This window comes from Rhipicephalus microplus, chromosome 10, assembly GCF_043290135.1.
Source record: "Rhipicephalus microplus isolate Deutch F79 chromosome 10, USDA_Rmic, whole genome shotgun sequence".
NCBI lineage: Eukaryota > Metazoa > Arthropoda > Arachnida > Ixodida > Ixodidae > Rhipicephalus > Rhipicephalus microplus.
In genome coordinates this window covers 88,159,435-88,177,796 of record NC_134709.1, presented here as the reverse complement: position 1 = coordinate 88,177,796, position 18,362 = coordinate 88,159,435, and the positions used below count along the sequence as shown (strand labels likewise).

The 18,362-nt window shown below is 41.5% G+C and overlaps 1 protein-coding gene across 1 annotated transcript in view; it reads right to left on the bottom strand.

Annotated features, from left to right (window-relative positions):
• Nucleotides 1–9,778: 9,778 nt before the first annotated feature.
• LOC119187259 (uncharacterized) overlaps nucleotides 9,779–18,362 on the bottom strand; it is a 28,905-nt gene continuing 20,321 nt past the window's right edge. The window contains exons 4-5 of the mRNA XM_075875847.1: nucleotides 17,444–18,244; nucleotides 9,779–15,191 (exon numbers count right to left, since the gene is read on the bottom strand). The gene's annotated coding sequence lies outside the window, so the exon portion shown is untranslated. The remainder of the gene's footprint in view (nucleotides 15,192–17,443; nucleotides 18,245–18,362) is intronic.

Genomic DNA, 18,362 nt, shown 5'->3' with positions numbered 1-18,362 from the left:
TCGAAAGAGCTCCAGTCAACGAAAAACAATCTCATTTTATTGTACTCTTACAATTGATACAGTGTTGGCTTTAACAGTTAGTCAAAGGAAACAACAGCCTTGTGATATACATTGCTAAATCTTTCACTACACTAGTCAGTTCATTGTCAGTGTTTTCTTATAATTTGTGTTTTTGTCGTATTTGTATAACCTGTGTTATATAACACAGGTTATATAGTGTGCTAGAAGAATAAGACAACAAGGTGCCATACATGGCAAGTTACGTAACAAGTGGGTGAATAAAGCTGCCCAACCATTACAAATGGGTCAGTCATAATTTTGTCATTAGCTAGAGCATCAACAAAGTGCATATAATGCCTCTTCAGTGTGTGTTGTACCTCGCTTCTCCTCAAAATCATTACGTAGAGCGTATTTCTTACATTGCAAAGCACAGATTTGTTGCATGCATTTTTTCTGTTTCTTGACGACCAATCAAAGTGAACAATTTAGTAATTAAGAATAACTTCATTCTACCAGATGCCATAATTTCTACTATGAATCCAGGTACTCAAGACCAAATCATCTGCCCGAGTCTTGGCAAATTCCCCAGAGTGGCTTGGTTCCAATCATCTAAAGAGCATAATTATCAAGATTAACATATGTATTATTTCAAGTACCACATGTTTTGCTACACACTTGTAACTCCTTGCCACAGTCACATTTTCCTGAACCAAGTGCTTCAGAAAATTGGGAAATTTCAACTCGTTTTTCTGACCCAAGGTAGCTGCCATTTTGTTTATCCCCACATGTGTACGAGCACTCATGAAACTTGAAACGACTCCCACAAGTTGCATGCAGATACGAAATATGTTAAAAAAATAATGTTTTTCACACTTTCACTGCTTGTGGTACAACATTTGAAGCATTGCTTCCCTCAAACTACTCCCCTCTACTGGCAATACAGTGTCCCAATCATTTCTTCCAATTTTGGTAAGCTTTCTGGAACGCACTAATGGCCTGGAAGTATCTTCTTGTATTGTCCAGGACCTTCTGTATTGTTTGGAAATGGCATCTGTCAATGTAGTTTATGTTTGGAATAAAGAAAATAAAATGAAATTTCATGACATTAACCTATTCTAACACCCACTTCGTCAGCAATTTCTCCAACAGTCCATAGAGATATCCTCAAATCACTGCACGAACTCTAAATGTGGTCATTATCTATTTATGTACAATGTCGTCCAGGCTTGACATTGTTATCGATCTACATTATGTCATTATCAGAATGCTTGAACCACTCATAGCACTGAGTACAACTTCTATATTGCTCCCCGTATGCTTGATAAAGCAACCAGATGTTTATGTGAAAGTGTTCCCAAATTTTAGCTGCACTTCACACACACACGCATCATTCTTCCATCTCTTTGTCATTTGGGCACTAATTCAAAGAAATCTAGTCCATGTGCTCACTTTAGCGGCTGTAGTGTGCAAACCAAAGGTCAGAGTGAAACAGGGCTAATGACATTTCTGGTTGAAACCTGCCACTATGTGGAATTAGTAGCTGCAGCCCGCTCCTTCTGGTAGTTGGCGAGCTATCAGAAAAGTTCAATACTTTTTACAGCGAAAGCTGTTATGTCATCACAACTCGGGCCACGTGTAGTTGTCCGCCACTGCCATCCGTGTCCTTAACCACATCGCTCGAAATTAAACCTACCACCAATGACACAGTAGGGCTCGAACCTGGGTCCGCTGGGTGCCAGCCCAGTATTCCACCACTGAGCCACACCGGTGCTTAGGACTTGTTGGCAAACTTGCCTTACGAAGGCTTAATATCGGAAAAGCAATCGCGTTAATACGACTTACAAAGCGTTTTAAAACAGCAAAAGAACAACCAGTCGCCGCACAATGCGAATAGTGTAACGAGGGGGTCATCCAATACTCCAACCAATTACAAAAGTTTGTTCTTGTTCCCCTATTAACTGTGGCACAGACCCACTTCCGCTATTATTCCTCATCGTACTCAGCCACTGCATGAACAATTGGCTCGAAATTCTTTGCAAGTGTTTAGCGGATGCACGTTTCTCAGAAAAATGACGAAAAATAGCATAGTGTATGTCGACTTACTACCCAAGAAATTTTATTATTAGTACCCTAGTGGGCATCATGCATCTTTGCTTGCAGTAGTTACCCAATGAGTGTTTTGAAAGGCTTTGAAAGGCCGCTCTTCTAGTTTTTGCTGTGACTGTGCTCAGTCTTCTGTGCAGGCCTGGCATATTGTTTAACACAATTCATAAGTCTTGTTGCATCACTCCATATTAGCATTAGATACCAGTAAGTCATCACCATTCATCATTTTTGAGATATTATTTTATGTACACTCTAGGTCAGGCTTCTGCCAATAATATGCAACTAACCCTATTCTGTGAGAGCTGGTTTCACTTTATGTGAGTGAACTTTCAAATTTTGTGACTTTATCAATCTGCTGCCATCCTTGCCTATGGCATTCATCCCTTGGTATCTATACTGTAGCTCTAACTGACCTGTGGTTATCTGTCCTGCACAATGTTGAACACAAGTACCTTCTGAAGTGCAGTTAGATTAGCAGAGTTATTTCAAGATTTGGAAAACTTCGAGTGGAATATAATTGACCTCAGAGATATTAGAACTGGAAAGGCACATACAGCACTAATGGGCACACTGCTACAGAGGGCTTTTCGATAAAACAGTGCGGCATAGGGTTTCTAGTTCACAAAAACATTGCCGGAAACATTCAAGAATTGCATATTGTCTGTGAAGGGCCAGCAATCCTAGTCAACCAGCTAAATAAGATATAAACTTAAAGTGGTGCAGGCGTTTGCTCCTCTGTTTGCCCTTTACTGTGAAGAAGCAGTAATAGGCAAGTATATTGAATATGCAATGCAAGAGAACTATACTCAGTACACCATAGTCATGAAAGACTTCAGTGTGAAGATAGGAAACAGAAAGGTGAGGTGATGAGCTACAATATTAACTTTAGGGTTGAAACTAGGACTTCATCTTGGATCAAATAGTGCCATTAGCGGCAAAAAATATCAAATAGAATACTAAAGGTTTTATTGACAATTAAAAGAAATAACTAAGAAAATCAAATTCGCTCATGTCCTCGAGCACACAGCACGGTGAGAAACTGCTGTCGAACACATTGTCATGAAGAAACAAAAGTCATGCCTCATTACAAGTCTTCAGGCTCTCGTCGTGATCTCATGATGTTTCCAGCAGCCCAAAAACTTGCGATCGCTGGCCACCTCAGCAGATGAGAACGTATCAGAAAGCAATTTTTGTAATACCTGTATAAAGTGCAGTTCAAAACTCTTTCCAGTATTTCAAACCTTTCTTTTGTTCACAAGCTCAGTGAAGTAATTTTTAGTTTCTTGACTAGATCTGACTTTTTTTTTTGCTTGCAATACAACAGTCTTCCATTACGTTCCCTGCCTTTTTTTGCTGGAGCCACGACATGCAGGAATGAAATAATCTCAAGGGAAATATGTGCTGGCTTTAAAACCAGGGTATCAGTGAGAGTTTTAAAGCCTACTGCAATGACTTTTGCATTAGTTTTTTGGACACCACCCTAACAGAGTTGCGCAATTAGGCTGTGTTTAGACATTTTAGATATTTTCCTGTATTTGAAAGTTGAACCAAAGCACTCAATTATGATTCTAAACATGAATATTCACACACCCTTAAATAATACACATGTTAGAAGAATGACATGAACTCTGCATAATGAACACCTTTTTCTGAAATTAAATAAATAGGAAGAGGATATGGAAAGTCCTCACAGAGAAACAGAGTGGTGGATCTTATATAATCCTGGGACCCAGGCAGTGCACATGAGAGAAGTTAGGGGCAAGGTAGAATGTAATTATTATAGGCTGGTGAGGGTAGCCCTCAATGTGAGAAGACCAAGAGCCAGTTTATTTATTTATTCAAAGTACCTTACATGCTGATAGGAGGACATCAGTAACTGAAAGACAGATAAAAAATACAAGGAAAAAACAGTAAAACAAAAACTACAAATGGCAAGGGGCAATAATGTTACACAATACCAACATGTAACGAATCAGATTATCACTGAAAGTCTACTAAACATTTTATAATTACAGTTAGATGCAATGTGATACAAAAGACTGATTCGAATATGCAAGCGCCTACGTTGTAATGACAACTTAAATGCCTGCGTGTAACCATGAGTGCACATGAAACTAATTGTGCTGTGAATGTGCCAAGACATGTACACAGGAGGATAAAGCAGTACTAAAATTCATCACAATACTCTACCAGTGAAAGAGACATATAAGGGCAGTGATGTGGCTGGGCCATGTCATGCATAGTTTACTAAAATTAACAAGAGGGGACTCTGGCACTGTGATCGTTCAGCGACCCTGGGAATGATGGGTAGTACACAGATTTGCCTACTCTTCGTACTTGCGGGTGGCGAACCCCAGTTGTGGCTTCACTAATTGCTGGTTTCGGTTTTGTTTCCAAGAAAAGAAACTCTTTTGAACTTCATGACCTGATTTGAAATGGTAAGCCTAGAAGAATAACGTGGTGAAGTGCCGTCACTGAATATTTGCTGATTTTCGTTTTGTGAGAAAACAGCTCCAAGCCACACGAATACACACAAATCCAGAAGTATGAAGATTAGACGAATCTGTATACTATGCATCATTCCTTGCTCGCTGATTTGCCATGCATGGTAGTTCCCATAGACACTATCGCCAGAGTTCTCTCTAGTGTATATTTAGGAAACTCTATGGTGTCATGATTTATTGTAGGTGAATCTGCCTGCCATATTTGTAATGGCTTCCAACATATGGACTAGATAATCTCATTAAGGTGACCATGTAGATGAAGCTTACTCTAAATGTGGGTAAAGATAAGATATGATAATGCATATACATTAGAAGATGCATTGCACAAGTTTCTGTGGAGGTAACCTGCAGATTGAGAAGCTTTTGCTGAGATAGCTGCTATACGCCGTAGTATAGGATAAATCTGATGAAAGGTAAACACAAAGATATTTATTTGTATAAAGGGGCAGCTGAAATAATGGTATTGTTAATAGTACAATGAGTGAGTTCTGCCGAGTTGCACTCTACCTGAACATCAAGTTAAGGTCATTTGAGAAATGAAATGATCATCAAAAAAGAGAAAGAAAAACTAGCCCATAAATTAATACTGCAATAGGTGGTAGACTTGTTGTCATGTAACTAAATCAAGGATGAAAGGTCAGCAGGTAAATCCTTAAAGGGGCCCTGCAACACTTTCTTTTTTAGCATTGTCAGAAAACGCTGGTGATTGGTAGTCGCAGCTCCCAAAAGCACATGAGCCAAACATTAGAGTGCAGCATGCAGTCTAAAATTCACAATTAATTCTCAAAGTCGGCCAGCAATTGCTCCCTCGTCTCTCTACAGGTGATGCCTTATACCTGGATTACTGTGTCATACCCGAGTCCACAGCCATTGACTGATTTGAGCATCATAGGCTATGCAAATACTGTGGCCACTGCAACTGCTGCCATGTGCCAGTGCTTGTGCTCACCCTGAAAGTAACCATGCGTTCTAAGAAAAAAAAGGAAAGTGCTCAAGGTCATGACGTGCGCTGACAAAAGGGTGCACCTTTTTGCCCCCTTATGTCCCTACCCAAGTTGCCTTCAGTGCACTCGCTTTTACGAAAAGAGAAAGTGCTTGAAGTATTCAACAAATTCCTCGAACTCCGCTTGTAATCGGCATATTTAAAAAAAAATATTTTGGTATGTGATTTGTGAGGCATCATGAGCCAACAGTGACATCCATTTCAAAAGTGTTGCAGGGCCCCTTTAATGTATATTAGAAAGCGTAACCGACTTAGCACACTGCCTTGGGCAACACTGCAGGTGATGTCGAAAACATTAGACGAGATGTAGCTGACCACCAAGAATGAAAGTTTTTGTAGCCAAGATGGTGGTAATGAAGGAATACAAAGGACAGACAATGTAGAAATCAAATGGTAATTAGTTTGAGTATTGAACGACAGCGAAATCAAAGAAGGGGCAATTGGTTCAATCGTTTGCGTCTAGATTAAAGTGAATATTAGTCATGAACATAAATAACTCAGTGTAACATGAGTAACCTTTTCTGAAGCCATGCCGACTAAGATAAAAGTTATTTGTTATAACCACTAAGAAACTGGCCCACTCAGGTAAAATTAGGGCAAGAAATATTTGCCGAGATCGACTAGCGTAAATCCAGGGTAGTCCTTAAAAAATAGGACGATGTGCTAGAAAACGGAAATTATAACGACATAGAGAGAACGAACGAAATGAAATGGTTTCTGTAGCAGCAATGGTGCACAGAGGTAAGTAGCGAACTAAATTCTTCCCAACAAGAAAAAGCTTAATAGAGGCAACACATGAAGTTGACAAAATGAATGCATAAAATAAAATTTGTTGAACTAACAACGTTGGTCAATAAGAAAAAGAGAGTTACATAACCACAATGCAAAAATGGCAGAAGCGGCATCAAAAAAGAAAAAAAACATGGCAGCATCAAAGCAGCTAGAAGAAAAATGTTAAGGCAGAACCAAAATGCATGCATAAAATATACTCAGGGCAGTGACAGTGAAAGTGGCTGAAGACATACTCCACTAAGCTGCAGACGACCTGACTACAGTAACCTGATTGAGCCGCTATTTTGCAGGACGTCTTTATCAATGCTAGAGCCTTTTCGTCGTTAGTCGTGGCAGAGCAAGAAAACAGAAGTTGTCAATGGCAGAGACATTACGAAACACGGAGGTCTGTAAAACAAGCAACCACGCACTGCGAACGCACCGTTTCAAGGCGCCCATGTTGCTTGTGTGTTGGTTTATCTTGACTCGGATTTTGTCTCCAAAGCTTGTGTAAATGTAAAAAAAAATTTTTTTTATGTTGCGTATACATTTTTGAAATGCTACACAAAATTATGAATAGTAGTAAGTAATAAAATAAGAGTTATTATTTTAAAGATTATTGTGAACGTTAGCAGGTAAAAGTTTGAAAGTCTGAAAATAAAAGCATTGGCATCATCATCGACATCAACAGCAAAGTGCAGAAATTGATGGCAGTATGTAAATACAGCATCTGTGTACACTCGCGGATGACTCATGTGGCGTTTGCACAAACAAATTTCCAGTCATTTCGTGATTTATGGTGCAGAAATACGCTTCTGTTAACCAGGTAATGTTTAGCATGCGTGTGAAAATAAACAAGTGTTTGTACAAGCTGATTTTGGAGCATGGAGAGAGCCCCAACCAGTCACGAAACCAGGAGTACAGGTTTGTGCTTGTTTTGCTACCAGTAACCAACTACTGCCTTGTTTCTCGAATAATGACAAAGGCGGCAGACTGGAGAATCCTCGGGCACGCTGCAGACGTATTTAATGTGCAGAATTAACTCCGCTTCTGTTAAAACAAGTTACACGATAGACGTCAGTCTTGTGCCACACGAAAGCTGTTAGGGGTGCCAAAAAATCGGAACGCTTTTCTACAAAAATTGAATTGACCATTAAAAACGTGTTGGCTGACCCTGTTGCGTTACCTAAAAATAGCGCTGCTAACTGATTCCTTCAGGAAACCACGATTGATTCTTATCAATAATGTGTTTGAAATAAGTGCGGCTACAACTGTGTGTTGCAGAACTAGATAAAAGACCCGATTTTGGTACTGCTTAACATGTTACCTTGATGTGTTTGCAGTTCAGTAGCAGCTGTTCTCTCAAGGAACTCGTGCAGGTGCTTTCGTAAGTTGCATCTTATACCAGTTGACCATCTTTCACTCGCAACAGCATCAAGAAAGCTTTCTGATGGGTGCGCTGTATTAGTTCCCGCAGTTTTTGGCGCCTATTGGTCGAGCAGCATGATCACAAACAAACACACACACACACACACACAAAAACTTATGCAAAGGCATGCTGTTCACACATAGCAAAAAAAAAAAAAGAGTCCGCAGTAATGGTGCTTACGCTGCTGTGAATACTGTCACTCGTATCATTTGAGCTAGTTCAAAAGGGCTGGGGGCAGGTGGTGTTTCAAAATGTACCGAATTCGGTGGCGTTATGAATTAATTACCAAGCATGCTACTAACTTTTTTCTCGGTGAAAATGCGAAGTTCTACACGATGTGTGAGATGGGAAAAGCCACATTACAAAGTGTTGTATAAAACGTGAGAAATTATAACAAAGACTGAAAAGGCTTCAGGTGTCTCGGTACTTTATTTTGTAATGCGAGTGAACTATTACACAAAGTAGATCAATTGGTTTAGACAAAGGAACAGCAAATGTATCACAAGTATTTATTCTCCATGCCAAAGGCAAACATGTAGTGAGCTGCAACCCTCAGTCAAATATAATCTGATGGAAATAGCAAGCCCACTTTAAAACACTTGTCACCTTTTTGGACATTATTGCTATTAGGCATCAGATATGCACAAGATATGGAAGAAGATGGCGCTCAGTGATCTTTCATGCAGTCTCTGATTGCAGTACATGTATTCTGAAAGTTGCACGAGATTGTCATGCTCAAACTGGTCCTGTGTGTTATGGGAATGACAAAATGGCCAAGCCATTCAACATAAAAACATAAAGTGCTTATTTTGATCAGATTTTTATTGGTAAATTACATCATATATACAATATTGTGAAGAGAATTCAGTCTGTGATTGTGTTAATGATGTGGGCTTGTGCCTTTTACACACAAGAAAAATTTCACCAAAAGATAGAGGCTTCAATGTGGACGCAGGATGGAACTGACAGGCACGTTGCACATGCAGAAACATATAAAACACGCTCCAGTCTAGTGTCTGTTCATGCACCGACGGCACACTCACTAACTCATGGCACATCAGCTGTGCAGCGACGCTGTCACCATAGATCCCGGTGTATATCGGGACAGAGCCCCAGTGCTAAGATGAACGTGCCTTAGATTAACCACACAGATGCCTTCAAGGAACATGGTTCCTATCCAGGCAACTCAAGCTGGAGCTATTGCAGACAGTCTAGCACATGCACTGCTCATCGGCACCTAGTATGTTCAGCTGTGGACATATCGGGAAGCTCGGTGAGGTTGCTTCTATGCAAGTGTCCAGGCATAGCAGTAACACAGTCAGGCTCTTCAAGTCTGAAATAGCAGTGGTATGGAGTGCACTGATGAAGCACAGTGTCAACACAGTCTTCATTCAATGATGGTTTGTGTGATTATTAATTTTTGGCATTAAGAAACCATGTTATTCTTTCACTTCATGAATCAAGTCAAATACAGCCATAATAGAATGCGTCGTGTTCTTCATCAGCATCATCAAGATTATTGACGGTGTTCGAGTAAGCAATCTACAGATAGAATATATAAGTGAGTACGAAAATGTTTGCATGCGCAGCTCATTGACCGAACTGTCCGAATACGTTTTTCAAAAGTGTCAGCCAGCATGGCACGTGGCCAGTGACTGCAGGGAAGTGTCTTCCATATAAAAGTGGTTAGCCTTTCACAACCGACCAAATAGGATTACTGTTTGTGTCGATGTTTCTTTGTCTTCTTGTTAATGAAATGAAACCAATTTGTTCAAATATCCGTGTTGCTCACATTCTGTAATAACAAAATGGTTGACAAAGTGTGGGTGCTGTAACAGATTCCCTTAGCACTTATGTGTGTACGCTTCATTCCCTCTCCTGCAATCCAAGCTAAGCAGGAGGAGAGGGCAACTGCAAAAGAGTGGGAAGGGGTACAAGGAAACGATGACAGACTACAATGATGAATTGAGTTGGTCATAACTGTTTTTATTGCCAGGTAGTATGGTGTGACCTGTGGCAGGCCGATGGAGAGGCCTGGCAACACGACGGTGTGTAGAGTGGCAACACGCAGACGAAACTCTGGCGATACTAGAGAATGTTGTCCAACATTTATTTTACCACATTTTTAAAGAAGGAGAAAAAGGGGTTATTGGCAACCATTTCATGAGTCACATGACTTGTGTGGCCACACAGTTTGGCTACAAAAAACGGACATCATTGGACACCTCGCTCCATCCAGTGGCATAGACAGGCATCGTGAACCACTGGTGAATTGAAATGACACCCGAGGTTGCACGACACAATCGGAAAGAGGCTATTCCATGAAAAATGGGGGGAGGGGGTATACACGTATCTTTGAATTATGGTTGTCAGAGTGCATTAAACTTTTTAATATGGTGTCACTGCACATTTTCTATATCTTGGGGACTGTTAGTTTGTAGGACGTAAAGTTTGAGGTATACAGTTGAAGTCGTGAACTGCTACAATAAAATGTTGTGCCACTGCTTTTGGTTATTTTTTCCCTGTGTCCATGCGATGCCTATTCAATCTAACATTAACAGCTTGTCCTGTTTTGCCAACGTACCACTTGTGACAATGAACAATCGATCTTCAACATTTCAACTAGTAACAGTAAAGCTGTATTTTATTTGATGTGTATCAATCAATCATTTTATTTCCTTTTGATTAGGAGGAGTACAGGACTAAAAGTTTAAGAGCTTGGCGAGGTCCCAATTCCGTTCACACGTTGGCAAAGCAGCAGGAATGGCAGACAATCATGCATGAATAATATCAAATGAACTTATACGAATAACACTGCAAAAACTATTACAAAAATAATTAAACATCATCTCTCATTTTCTCCTTTCAATGGATGGCATCTTGTCTAGGAAGTTAATTTCACTGGAAGAACGTGAACAGTGAATTTAATACTAGAGTGAAACTTGTTATAGTCATCAAAGAATGTGCTCTTATGCCATGTCCCTATATAATAAATTTGTAGAATACGTGGTAGAGATAGGCAAAAGGTTTTATTGTAGATGATTTTGCCTGCTCCGATTCCGAGTGTCCTATAAAAATGCTCGCATGAAAGAGGTTCCCCTAGTGAAGAGTAGTGCCAATAGTTTGTAGGTAGTAAGATTAATCAGTCAAAATAATTGTCAGGACTAATTTAAGCAATTAGCAGTAAATTGTAGCATTATGTGTTTGGTAAAATGCAAGCTTCCATCTTCCCTTCTTGCCCCTCCCCCCCTTTTTATTTTTGAAACACACTCTGTAATGAGATAATTGCACTCAGGGGTTGATGGGAGATAGCTAGCATATCATGACCATTACAGTTACTTCTGTCACTTGCAATCGTATGTGGCTAAGTGTGCACAGTAGGGTCAAATTGAACCAGATTGAGAGTAATGATGTTTTTCTGAGTCTCTCTTAACTACATCGACGCAATTGAGAGAGTATATATCATTGAGTGACTCTGGTGACATCATATCCTGAAGAGTTGGTACGGAAATCGAAGATATACGAGTTGACTGAATGTTTTGGAGAAGCTCAAGGCGAAGTGCATGTCACAACGATCCTTTAGTCTGCAACACATGAGCAGCTAGACTCCATCCACAACAGGCTTAAAACTAATATCTGAAGAAGATCTGTGGCTAATTGAAGAGTTTCTTCATGGCATGAATTAATACTTCCAAGCAGAGTATGATGCAGTCCTAGTGTACGAACACAACACCCAAATTATTCCCGATCTCTTGAGCAGGGGGAACCATTTCTCAAGTAAACAAGCAGAAGAGGAATGTATGTCTGCTACCCATACACCTATAGGCTGTGCTGTACCATCAGATAGGATGGCAGCCATGCTACCCAAACTTACAACCTTGCCTTGCTCTGAAGATGTGTGTAAAATGAATTGAGTTCTGGGAACATTTTGTCCACATTGTTTATAACAACAATTGGACCGCAGCGAAAAGATTCCATTATTTGTGACTGTTCTTGAAAGGTGCTGCTTGAGTAGTTGCTGGTCTTACAAAGACTGAAGCATATTACAAGGACACTGTCAACACGCTACTGAAGAGCTTCGGTGATAAGATGTGCCAAGAACAAGAACACTGTGAAAGATTGCATCAGTGGACTTCTGTTTGACTCTCTGATAACACAGCCCTCTGACAGTATGACCACGTGCGCATTAACATCCGAGAGCTGAAGTCACTAGGTGTACATTGGTCATAGTTTTCACTGATGCTCTGCAACATCATACTCAGGGCACTAATCCAAAATGTCGTCGTACCAGTGCTGAAATAGCTAGGAGTTATATGCGGGCAACGCTGCTTATGCTTAGGAGCTAGACAGTCTTCTGCAGCTTTTTCAGTCTAACTGGAAAGTCTGGAGAAGTGCGACTATAGCTATAGCAACGAAGGAGACAATGGTGATGATCAGCATGCCACAAACTAGCCAGCTCGAAATCACAGCTGGGACAAACCTACTTCATCTGTTCACTGACAAACTCTATCAGAAATCTTCAATATGTTGCAGAGATTCGTAGATTCTGCACATTAAGGCAGCACTCAACAGAAGCATGTCAAACTGATACTTGCCTGACACAAAATAAGCAAGTGCTGACAGTGTCCTTGTAGCATATGTACAACTAAAGGCCACAGGGTGCACGACTGCAAAGGAAAGGTCTCATGCTTGAGGTGCAAATGTCTCCATGCCTCAAGTATGTGTGACACAGAAGATTACTCTCACTAAGGCGTCATAACAGGCTATGCGAAAAATCAGATGGATATTCAATTAAAGCTAAGTGCAAGACAGCTGGAGCCAGGAAAGTTTAGAGAGACCCTGAAACAGTTCTTACGATTTTTTACAAACACATTGGGCCAGTAGACCAAGTCTTAAGTCATTTACAGGCTGATTTCAGCTCTCTGCATTAACTGTGTAATTTATTAGACCGTTTCAAATCTGTGAAGCACTGCAGATAGCTGTGACTCCGCCAAACGCACTTTCAACTGCCCATTCACAGAACGACATGCTCTAGTAAAGCGACATCACCCTGGTTGCTGATCTGATTGGCTGTGGAATGTCCGGAAGTAAAATGGGCTTGTATTGTGACAGCACCTCTCGGAGCAGGTATCGATCACTTCGCAAGCTTCGTCTCTTGCTAGACAGCGTGCATGCTGCCGGGCGCACTGTGTGACAGCCTCCGAGATTACAAGCAACCTGTCGGGGTGCAATCTTGGAGGTCTAAACTGGGCGAAGCTCAAACCATCGAAAGTGCTCATGAGAGTTGTGCAATGCCAGCACGTCTCACGAGCACAGGTGAAATTAAGGGGATGATATAATTGTCCTTAGTGGCCTTAATACACGATGTGTTGTTGAATTTGTGGTGTGAATGGTTTGATCATGCTCTAGCCTAAATGCTAAAACTAAAACAAAAATTCAGGGTCCCTCTAACAGCAGTTGACGGTCTAAAGAGGGAAGCTTTCCTGGCTATACTACACTGAGCAAAACCTCTGAACACCATGATGTGTGATGGCCTCTACATTCTCAGAAGAGAAGCCCCACATGAAAACCAGATTGTACGCTAGCTGCAGGCAGTTCATCTAGGAGAAAGGTGCTGCTCCACGTCAATTTGATGTTTACTATAAAATGGAGTGAGCAGAATCACTGGATGGCCAAGCCCCGATCGACGTCGTGCGGGGAGAAAATGGGTTGACCAAGCTGAATGAATTTCAATGCCTGTTTTCCGAAGGGCGACAAAATCGTAAGAAATTAAAATATAAGCTTGAAAAATCAATAGGAAGGCTGCTCAAACAGACTTGGTGAAGGAGCACGAGTCAGAAGTACAAAGTTAGCCTAGGAATTGAACAAGGTGTGGAAGTGGCTGTTTGAATCGGACATTCTTTTCGAAGGGCGACAACATCGAAAGAAATTAAAATATAAGCTTGAAAAATCAATAGGAAGGCTGCTCGAGCAGACTTGGTGAAGGAGCATGAGTCAGAAGTGTTAAATTAGCCTAGGAATCGAACGAGGTGTGTAAGTGGCTGTTTGAATCAGAAGAGAAGGTATGACAGCACCTCCCTTGGTGCCCAAGGTACAGCACAAGTTTATTGAGGAGCAATAGGCTCCTCAATGAACTGGTGCACAATCAAATGGTGCAAGGAAAGCAGCAGCCAGGACATATGGTAGAAAACTCTGAATCAGCAGGCATTACGAATAGTAACTGGCAAGCCTGATGAGCCATCTAGAGGAGTCACCCTAGGCCGTGGGAAGCAACCAGAAATTGCGCATAAAACACCATGCTGCCATTGAGCTGCCGTCAGGGCGTCTGTTACAGCTCTCCAGAGAAGACACATCCATTGCTAATCCTGTGGGCATCGATCACAAGGCGGCAGAACTCCTTTACCAGGACAGCAACTTAGTGAAGAAATTGCTCAACTGTTTTGGCAAAATACACCTGCAGGTGGAATAGTTGAAAAAAAAAAAGACTGTTGAAATAGTTGAAAAACAGGACCGAGTGGCTTGCCGACTTGATCGGCTTCTTCCGTAACCTGGTGGGAAAAATGTTGCACTTGCACTATGGTTGCCTTCATGCCTGATTTTCTGTCTTTTCTAGCATACAGTAGACTCAGTAAATGGAAATCTGTAAAACTGAACTGCTGCTTGAATGGAACAACTTTCTCTGTTATGATTGGTTTTATACTGGAATGCTGCAACCCACTTCACCTCTCAGTAAACGGAACTCTTGTTAAATGGACCACATTTTCCCGGTCCCTTCAGGTTCCATTCAATGAGAGTCTACTGTATATGATCTGCAAGATGTAACATCCCTGCAAGCTTGTACCATGGGCAGCTGTCCTGTCAAAGCGTGATCGTGACCATATGCATCCATGGGAACATCGAGCCTCAGCCAGGAATGCCACGCGCACGCACCATCGCACACACACACTCAATCTTCTGCCCCGAGTAGTCACTAGGTGGTCACTAGAACATCAGTTCAATGGCCATAGCCATGCAGCTTCACATGAGGAATGTTCTGGCTCACACTTTGCTGCAGCACATGACGCCTCTTCTTTGCCCGCTTGGGTGAAGGGCCACTCGCTGGTCGTCCTGCAGCTACTCGCTTGGAGCCTCTAGTTAGTCCTGGACGTCGTCTTGAAATTGCTGTCGGCTGCACTTTAATATATCGTCCACGACGTAACTCCAGACCTAAAGCAGCGTCCATTGCCATCATGGCACCAACACCGCGCTTCTGCTATTGGAGTCTTCGGAGGCGTTTAGTGCCACTGATGAGGTGCCTTCTGTATGCTGCATTGCTTTTCTCCTCTGCATGAACTCGCCGTAACTGCTCAATCAGCGCTTCAAGACTGTTGTCTGCATCCTATAACAATCGTCACTTTATTAGGTATAGCTTCAAACATTAGGTTTTCAAATACTGGAAGCACAGTATTTTCTCAATAGTCTCCCAGTACACACTTCGGTACTTTTTAAGAACACTGAAGATACCTTTTTTTATCAAGATAGTCCTCATAATTTAAGGAGCAATAACACATATTTATTTACAATGGCATGCCATAAAGGAGTACCAACACGATTTTCAGACACCGAAAAGAAACATTTTTCATTTCTATGGTGTGCGCTATTAACACTCTCCGCACACCAGAGCCAGACAACATGAATGAAATATTTAAATTTGAATTCAAAGTATTTATTGCCCAGCATCTCTAAGCCAATCTCTCTGCAGTGGACATTATCACAGTACAACACAGTTACTAAGTTTGCAAAACCTGTGTCCTGCATGCAGCTTAAATAGCAGAAATCGCTGTCAGAGTCTTTGGATGACATCTTACTCATCCTTTAGGTGAACATGTGCATATGACAGCAGAATGACAGCTGCTGCTACTAAGTTGCGAGTGCGAGCCGCAGTCCTTTTTAACGACTTCTGTTGACAAGTCCATGCAAAGCTGCCCTCACGATGCCACAATCAAAATCCCTGTTTTAAGGTTGCAGTATTAAAATCAATTCAATGCATTCCCAGTTACTTTGACACACTTTTGGGGGTTCTCAACACAAGTGTTTTTGTTTAAAAAAACAGAAAATATTATAAATTCATGTCAGCACTTCTTTAAATAAATAATAATAAATAAATCATAATTGGGGCCAGCTGGCACAAGATATTTGTACACTAAGTTCACTTCCCATAAAATGTAGCGAGAACTACCACACTTACGAAATCATCCAACAGTAAACCTTGTCAAGCCACTAGTTAATTTCAGTTAAATTAGTTAAGTCAAAGAGATATTTAGTAAATTTTCTGTTCTATTGTATACATCTTATATTTACCTCATGCTGAAAAATGGGTTGCAGCAGTACACAAATTTTCAACATTAAACATGCAAAATGCCACTGCAGTTGGGCAAGCCACCATAAATGGCACTTCCTGATTGCGTTTAGTTAGCGATGTTTGTAGATTGGCTGTGCACATATGAATATTCAATACAGCTGTTGGAGATCACTTGCGATAAAAAGTTTGCTTTCTGGCTGCGAGCCAGTAAAAGAAATGCCCCATGACCCCCCCTTCCCACCCACCCCACAAAAAAAATAAGAAAAAGAAAACCGCCCCCATTGCTGCGTGTGCCGCGTGCACAATGAAGGGTTTGCTTTAAAACCACTTTTGCCACAGCCAGTAAATTTGCTTGCTACACTTACTAATTGAACTGTATAAATATTGCTATAAAGAAAAAAATTTCACCATCTCCCACTAAAGGGAATCGTGTAGATGCGAAGCAGCGATCTCTAGGCTTACACTGGTGGCGAAATTTACGGTGGCACCCGCGGCGTAGTGTACGGGAGAGAAACCTGAGGAGGCGCAAAGCATGCAGTGATAAACAGGTGTTTCCTGCTAGAACATGCCAATCACTCTTAATAAGTAATGAGAGACAGAAGACTTCAACTGGACAAACGACCTGCAGTCCGCTTTTACCGTTAACACGCACACTGTAAATTTTTATTGTTCAACATCACACTGGAGGAATCTCCCACTGGCACTAACTTGGAGCACCAGTGGCTATATATATGGGGTGACCCTTGAATAGTTGTGCAGAACAAGCATGTGATTTTTTCAATCAATAAACTCGCTAGCAGGCACTGCCTGCATCGGTGTTGCAAAGCGAGAGAGGGGGCGCGTAGGAGGGGGGCGCATGCACAAAGATAGTGAAAACACCACGGGGAGGGATGCATAGAGAAGAAAGAGATGGGCAGATGCACATGTCTAGTAAGGGTGGTCACGCGGCACGTCGGATGAAGCTCAACCCTGAGCTGCTTTGCATATAAAAATCCACAGCACATCATCATCATGTGTACAGCTTCATAAGCAGACGCTGAAACAGTGTGCATAAAATAGATTTTCCAGTCATATCGTCAATTCCTGCAATTTTTACACCTGCACAAGGCAGTAGCTATTGTACATTTCTGTACAAATCAGTTTATGCAGTCCTTCTGTGCCATGAGTTCCAAACAGGGCTCAATTACTTTTCACTAAGCCAGTTGGGTGTAGCTTGCTACGCAGATTTCAGTGATGCATCAACCTTACACACACAATTCATTTACTTTATTGTGGAAGCTGGCACGTACCTCACTTTCTTGCTGCTCAAGGTGTGAAATTGACGCACATGGCCCTGTGTCAAGAACACCTTCAGAGTCTGGCATCTCTTCATCCTGGGGCGGAGTAGTAGCAGCCATTTCATCTTGAGGAACTGGGTTGTGTTGCTCACCTTGTGCATTGATGGTGTCCCTGGAATTTGCAAAAAACTCTACGCTTGGGCATGCATCTCCAAGGGCAAGCTTTCCCAATTCATGGCGGTCTTGTGTGGCTAGCACAGGGCAATTGGGAAAAATTCCACCGAATCCCTTGTGCACAAGTGCTTGGTGCTTGCAAAAGGCACCTGTGCACCCAGCCGGACACGTGCATGTGCCTATGTCGCCACACACTTCATATGTTTGGCCATTCTTCTGAAAACTTGGCACAGAAAAACAGTTCTCTCCATGTGAAATCACACACGCTTCACTGCCTTCAGGTGTCTTCTTGAGAAGACTGTCATATAGCAGCTGGTGTGTGGGGACACGGCTCTTCGCATGTTTTAAGATTCTGTTATTGAAATATAGCTCCCACACATCCGAAATAGACTCAACTAGTGCAACAGCATTAAATGCTTTAGTTTTAGACAGAACAATGTCTTTCAACACTCTGATGGAGGCTTCTGCAAAATTGTTTGTATTGTGTCCGCGGGTTCTTAACTTCGTGCGATACAGAAGCACCCACTCCTCCTTCTGCTGTAAAAATGTTTGCACACGTGATATGTATGCAGTAGTACAGCTCTCTTCGAGGTTGTGCATAGCCTCTTCTATCTTTTCGGGGCTGTCCGCATACATGATCTGGAAAAAGTAATTCAAAGCACATGTTCAATGCAACTACCTACATCATCATTTCCGTAGTGTTCCAAAAAGTATTAGTATATATTTGGAAAATCCTAAAACACATTTAATCGGTCTC